Source organism: Ascaphus truei, chromosome 1 (genome assembly GCF_040206685.1).
Source record: "Ascaphus truei isolate aAscTru1 chromosome 1, aAscTru1.hap1, whole genome shotgun sequence".
NCBI classification, from domain to species: Eukaryota; Metazoa; Chordata; class Amphibia; order Anura; family Ascaphidae; genus Ascaphus; species Ascaphus truei.
In genome coordinates, this window is record NC_134483.1 from 532,585,252 (window position 1) to 532,591,728 (window position 6,477).

The 6,477-nt window shown below is 42.2% G+C and overlaps 1 long non-coding RNA gene across 1 annotated transcript; it reads right to left on the reverse strand.

The window, feature by feature from the left end:
* Positions 1 to 711: 711 nt before the first annotated feature.
* Positions 712 to 5,968, reverse strand: LOC142472228 (uncharacterized). Its single transcript, XR_012789632.1, has 4 exons — positions 5,784 to 5,968; positions 4,669 to 4,811; positions 2,112 to 2,201; positions 712 to 1,663 (listed from the first exon to the last, which is right to left on the reverse strand). It is a non-coding gene; the product is annotated as an uncharacterized LOC142472228 (long non-coding RNA).
* Between the last annotated feature and the right edge of the window lie 509 nt (positions 5,969 to 6,477).

Genomic DNA, 6,477 nt, shown 5'->3' on the forward strand with positions numbered 1-6,477 from the left:
CTGGGCACAGAGGAAAACAAATGAAGACCGCTAAAGGTTGGTTGATAGAACATGTGGCTGATATTATGGGCCTACCGTTGTGCCCTATGTTCCTTTGTTGATATATCCAGGACTGACTGCAGGCTTTCGTTCTAACACTGGAGCACCGGTAACTGTATCAATTTTTCTATTTTGAGGTGTGCAGCATTTCTCTCTATTATCAAGCGTATTGTATCAACATACACCATGCGTACTGCTGTTTGTGATGACGTATGGGTCTAAATCCCAATTGGTCTCATATTTGTATTTATTAATATATGTTGTCTGTATCGCATATCCCAGCAAAAATCTATACAGTGATGTCCCCTAATTTAATAGGGGTACAATGTACATCCCTACAAATACGAGGAAAGGAAATATATGGCTAAATATATCGTATCTCACCAACATCTGGCTGTGTCTGGTACATAAATTTGCTACATTCTGAAACACATTTTAAAGATGATCATTGCCAGTAAATCAATCCCAGCTGAGCCTCTGTAGTTATAAGGGATATATTGTATCCATTACTCTGGATGTAAGTGACAAAGTCAAAAGATATTGCTACATATGTATTAGCCTGTGCTTATGTAGATATCTGTCTGCACTAAGTTGTATCTATAATGTTAATACGCTGTATATAGAGGCACACTCTACCAAGTGTCCCGAAGCACGGTTCAAAGACCGCATCCAATTATAGCCTCTTATAACAAGAATTACAGTGTAGCTAGTATGAGGCTGATAGCCCAGAGAAATCCTTCTAGCTTAATATATGATTAAATGCAACAGTGAGACGCAGTGAAAAAATAGCTGCAAATGTCGTAAGATATATTAGCACATATATTAGTTGTTTGTTAAATTTGAGTAAGTTAAGTTTGTAACATGTAACAAAACACATATAAAGTATATACAGAGTACTGACGGCAGTGGCCCCAACGGGTAATAAGTTATAATGCTGGTTCTAGTTATCTGTATGTTAAATCAGCCTGTGTTTGTTGCGTCTCAGCCCTCAGTGTTCACTTCTCCCGCAGGTACTTCCGCATGGTGACGTCACTCCGACACAATCACCTGACGCACATTTCACGCAAGTATGAGCTTTTTCAAAGGTAAGTGTAGTGAGTATGGGGAAAGTATTTATAGGGCTGCGGTTGCTGTGGTAACCGCTGCCAATAAACGCGGTTAACCCTGGCTGGTTGAAAGAGGTGTCCACATTAATATTAAAACATCTTACGGAGGGGAATAGATGATTAGGAGATCAAAGACTCATAGTCATGTGACATACAAAGTACTATCTTAAATGAATAGCCTAATGGATCTATATGGTCACATAGGTGGCAACCCACAAATGGTAGAGGGTTCTTAAAGGGCCAGTAACTATTGTACTGGTCCGCAGAATAGAACATTCCGTTTGGACAGTCAGAGTGAAATTAACCAGAAGTCTGGAACCGAACTAGTAATGGAGTGATAAAACAGAGTAATCCCAAGATGGTTGAGGATTCTTAGTAGACCAGTTAAACCTATACTGGTCTGTAGATTTAATCAACATTAGTCAAATTCTGAGGCAGGTTTATATACTTTCCAAGTAAGCAGGTTTTCTTTTCATGCAGCTGGTTGTGACAGGTTCAACGCCAGGACCATTCTTCCTCTAATAATAGAGGAAAATAAGAATTTTAATCAGTTAGTGTTAGGACCTGCGAATTTGGTCATGCCTTGATGTGGCTCGCAGGCTTAAATGCTTTGGCCAAAGGGTTTAACTAAATGACCCTTTTTCAAGAGATATATATATGTTTCTTTTTGTCACATTGGATGTTGCTCTGGACTTCTTTGTTTCTTGTTGTAATGTAATTAGCATACAGATAACACAATTTGACCTTTGTCTCCTCTCTGCTAGTATACTAGCTTGTCAATGCTGGTTGGTTTAACCTAGCACACAGTGTTGGTAACATTCAATATACGTTTGTGGTTTTTTTTTAATTATATTTTTTATTTCCATTTTTTAAATTCTAAAGAAAGTGTTGTGATTGTTGAAAGACAGTTTTGTGTAGACTTTTTGGTAACTTTGTTTAGGCAGCATGTCTAAGGAAAATACAGACCTTCTCCTTTTGTCAAGTAGCTCTTTTCAATTCCTTCTGACATGGGCGATACCCCTAACACCAGTGGATCGCAGCAGAAACCAAGGTCCTCTAAGTGCATAGCCAAACAAACCAGGCATTAGCATCAGCAAACTTCCTGGGCAGTACAGTACATTTTCTTCAGCTATGGCCACATGTGAAGCTAAGTTTAATCAGGGTGTGAGTACCATGGTGACGGCCGGATGTGCTTGTTTCTGCTGTTGGTATTGTAGGCTTGTCCTCCCCATCAGTTCCTTGTATGAGTTGGAGAAAAGCTTTCCTTGGGTAATGAGCATTGAAGGTGGCAATCACTCCTTGAACCATGGGTTGGCTCAAGGCAGTTGTGTTTTTAGGGAGGTATACCACCCTCACATTATCACACACATCACCTTATTTTACTGGCTGCATGGGGCATTATCTAGGATAAGCAATGTCTTGTTGACGAGATTTTTTCTGGCACAATAACGTATCCTGAGTAGCCAATATCACAGACAAATATGTAACCTCCCTGGGAGCCGGTCTGGAAGGGTTTCAAATGTGTCTGTGATATTGGTTACTCAGGATACGTTACCTTGTCAGGGGTCCTGGTCCACGCAGACTGGGTGTATATGCAGATAAAAATGATGGGCGCCAAGAACTTTGTACTTATGGAAACTGGTAACGTTTATTCACAATCTGTACACATACAATATCTTCCCCAGATACATGCTAGTATTCCTATGGAGCTGCTTTTCATTGAACTGGGGTGGGAGCCACATTGTTACCTTCTTAAGTGACTATCACATTGATATATCTCCATGTCACAGGTACCCTTACTTACTTTAGCTGGGTGATCCTCATCCCTGCACTCTTTCCTGCATACCTCACCTGTAGCTCTCTGGTGCTGAGGTAGCAGGGGATGTCTCTTTATCCATTGACTACAACTAACTCCCTCGGGATCGTTATCCAGATACTGTATAGTGGACTTCTTATCATTGTTGATTCATCCCCCTAAGGGACACATGCTATGGGAACCTGTACCCATTCTCTCATGGCCATGGACCATACTTCAGGGGCCACTTCCCTGACTGCAAAACAACAAACGGGGATATATTTATGTACATTATATACCCCCTTACTGGAAACCTATTTACATTACTTAACTCAGAGGCGCCTCCAACTTTCACTCCTCCTTGGAACCTGAGTTCCAGAATCTTCTCTCCTACTATTTATACCCCGGTCTGAAGTCCCTGTCTTGGGGCAAGAAAGGGGTGGGGCTTAACTTCTGCTGTCACTGCAGCCCCGTGTGACCAGGGAAAGGGGCTGTACTCTGTGTAAGCCCACACAGTTAACCCCTTAAGGTCCTAATAATCCCTACAGGGGGTTACAGGTACAATGAATAACCCTATTTCGTTTTAAAATAAAAGCCACAGCTATTGCATATACATAGGATAAGTGGACTGGAGATCCACAGAGTCCCAATACATTCTTCATTCATAAAACAAAATTGAGGGCAAGTATTTTGGAGGTTAGAATTTAAGTAAAGTGCACACAGGACACATCCTGTTATTACTCCACAGAGCTGCCGTGTTTTACTCTTACTCAAAATGATGTGAAATTCTAAATCAGCAGCGGACCGGCATACACTTGTCCACATACTGCACATACCAAATGTTATAAAATGTATGTTTCAAAGTAAATAGGGTACAATTTCAGGGGGGAAATCTCACCACAGATTCCTGAAAAATCCTTTTTCTTTCAATGCATTGTTTTGTTTGATACCGATGGCACATTTGCTTTAGAATTTCACCCCTTTCTCCTTGATATGTACGCCGGACGTCATCAACCTCTGATTCGGGGTATTGCACTTGATCCACCGTTAACTGCCATTGACACCGGATAGGGCGCAAAACCCCAAATCAGAGCTGGATCAATGTGCTCTATAAAGCACACCAGCTATTTTAAGTGACCACTCCCCAATATATACATATAGAGAGAGAGATACATCTGCAGTTACAGAAATGTATCAAATTCACCAGGTAGGAGGCAGGGCAAATTCATCCTAAGGCTGGGGCCATAGAGGGGGTAGCAGGGCTGAGGCGCGCTGACGCTGAGGCTCGCCTGCTGAAATCTGCGCAATTTCATGCCCATGCAGGCGAGCCAGCGGGCGCGATCGGAGGCGGGGGGAGACTGAGGGAGGCGGGGCAGTGATGTAGCTGGGCCAACCGCCTGCGACGCACCGACGTCAACGTCTCGGCGCCGACGTCACGGCGCCATGACGTTGACGCTGCTCCGCGCGGATTGGATGTTTTCAGCCGACAGCGCTCTGAAAAACAGCTTGGCTGTCGGCTGAAAAATCCAGCGCCTCAGCACGCCTGCAGACGCTCGCGTGAGCCCCCTCTCAAGGCATTCTCATTGAGGATGCAGGGGCTCAGCGCGGAGCGTCCGCACGGCTCAGCGCGGCCTGTCCTTCTATGGACTCGGCCTAAGTCTTCACATGGAGAGGCACGGGGAAGGCTTAGCATTACTTGGCATTTGTCACTAATAATTTACAACTTACGTTCATGTCAATGTATACATGTCGCAAAGGAGGCTGGGTATGTGTGGGAAATGCTGATCCAGTCAAGGTTACCCTGGAAACCTTGGCATGTTGTCCATTGAAAGGTGAGGATGCTGAGGGGTAGGTTACGAACAGGACTGTAACTAGAAACATTATACAGTTTACGCACAGGGGATCTATGCCATGTTTTAAAATTCTGTGCTATCTTTTATTCTGTTTTGTGACATCTAATAAATAAAATGTACTTTTGATATTGCATACGGTATACCAGAGTGCTATCGTTTTGGGCTTCTTTTTCTCTTTTTCTTCTTTTTCTCTTGCATATATATATATATATATATATATATATATATATATATATATATATATATATTTAAATAAAATATACTGAAATATAGAAAAAGACACTAAAATATAACATACTGTAGTTTAGGGAGGAAATGAGGGATTAAATCTCCCAGGCTGCCACACTGGGCAAAACCAATGCGAAAGGAGTACATTAGAATTATCAAGGAGTACTTCAGTACCAGGTGACACCTTTTGTATTTGGACTAACAATAGATATTATAAGACAAGCTGTCAAGAGTTCTCTCCCTTCCTCAGGACAGTGATACTGATTTACGCAATATTCCATGAGTTTAACGCAGGTGTAAAAAAGGAAGAAAAAAAATAGCCATCTAAGGCAGGTGATAATTTTTAGTCCAAATTAAAAAAATCACCTAATACTGAAGTACTCACTTGCACGATCGCAACTGGACTAACATGGCTATTTCTACTTAAATTATCAAGGACGAACCCCAATTGATTTTACTTGGATTCCTTTTCTTTTTTTTACATGGTGACTATCAAAAATATAGTACCAGATATTCCAGCTATAAAATCCAGCTGAAAGCAGCAGCGTGTTTGCTATAAAGCTTTTAATTCACCTGTTTTTCAATCGCATGACTGAGATGAATAAGCCCCACTGGATTCTCATAGCTCTGACGGAATTTGCTTAATGTCCATCTGAGAGTCAATACATTTAACATATTCAGTGGCAGGAGGGGATTAAGAAAAACAATAGAATATTTCAAGTCAAAAGGCAGGACAGCAAAACTAATTAAACATTGGGATACCTAACTTAATGCTCCGGTGCTTTGCCATACAGTAATTGCAGTGTGTGTTGAAAGCTGGGAGTAAATGTGATGGGGATTGGTTGAAGTCTGCACTGCGGTTCAGCTGAAATGACAAGAGGATTGCAACAAAATGATACAGTGCACCTCTTGCTCAGTTCGGTAGAGGGGGAACGGTGCGCACAGGAATGAAAGAATCACAATTACAAAGAAAAGGTCACTGTATATTACGCTCGAAACCCCAACGGTAATATAAAAAATCAAACTCAATTTTGAATCCTTCAAATTTAAAATAATTGTTGCTCAATAGGCAGATTAAAGATCCAGCCCAAGGGGCAGCCAGTTAAATGGGAAAATAGATAACTGTAACTGGAGGAGAAAGTAGTAATTCTAGCACCTGGGAAAGAACCACCAACTGTGCTTCACCCCCCCACCCCCCCAAAAAAATTGAATGAGTTCAATTCCGCCATCAGAAGGAGTGCGAGTCGTTCCCCTAACACACTCCTCCGCCCACCCTCTCTATCTCACACACAATCCCCATTCCCTCTTATACATACTCCCCCTCTCTCGCCCCTCCTCCCTACATTCTCTCTCCACTCTCCCTTCCCACCATTCTCACTTCCTCTTCCTTCCACCAGTTGCTCTCACTCCCCACTCGTCTCTCTCACTCCCTCCTTCTCCCACCAGTCTCTCTCAC